General features: G+C 41.2%; 1 protein-coding gene and 1 long non-coding RNA gene across 3 annotated transcripts in view; one reads left to right on the top strand and one right to left on the bottom strand.

Annotated features, from left to right (window-relative positions):
• Positions 1 to 382, top strand: part of LOC106935599 (uncharacterized) — a 13650-nt gene extending 13268 nt beyond the window's left edge. The window contains exon 3 of the long non-coding RNA XR_001421929.1: positions 167 to 382. This is a non-coding gene — a long non-coding RNA (uncharacterized LOC106935599). The remainder of the gene's footprint in view (positions 1 to 166) is intronic.
• Positions 1 to 388, bottom strand: part of LOC106935598 (membrane-bound O-acyltransferase domain-containing protein 2-like) — a 32740-nt gene that overhangs the window by 2409 nt on the left and 29943 nt on the right. The window lies entirely within an intron of this gene.

Genomic DNA, 388 nt, shown 5'->3' with positions numbered 1-388 from the left:
AAAAAATTAATTTTCCCATTTTCCAATTTCCCTTATTAATTTAGTATTTCCTTATTTTCTTATTTATCACATTCTATTTTCCCCTCAAAACTCGGAAAAAGGGGGAAAAGAGGCACGTCATCAGGCTACAACTTCCCCAATGAGTTGGGAAGTTGTAGCCTTGAAGAAAACCGTACTTTGCTTCAAGAAAGATGGTGACCTACTAACGGGTTATCAATAAGCTGAAGCTCATTAACTTCATTAGAAAATAGTGTTATTACTCCTGACTTTACTTTCCGTGTGGCCGCTCAGACAGAACGTGTTTCAGCTGGCGGCTCTCATGGACTCAGAGCTTCACCGTCGGGGGTTTTTATAGTTTGGACGAAGCGGCCGCTGAAGTTGGCTTACG

This window comes from Poecilia latipinna, unplaced genomic scaffold (genome assembly GCF_001443285.1).
Source record: "Poecilia latipinna isolate Pla-1442-1.1 unplaced genomic scaffold, P_latipinna-1.0 Scaffold1984, whole genome shotgun sequence".
NCBI lineage: Eukaryota > Metazoa > Chordata > Actinopteri > Cyprinodontiformes > Poeciliidae > Poecilia > Poecilia latipinna.
This window is presented reverse-complemented; position numbering and strand designations above follow the sequence as displayed.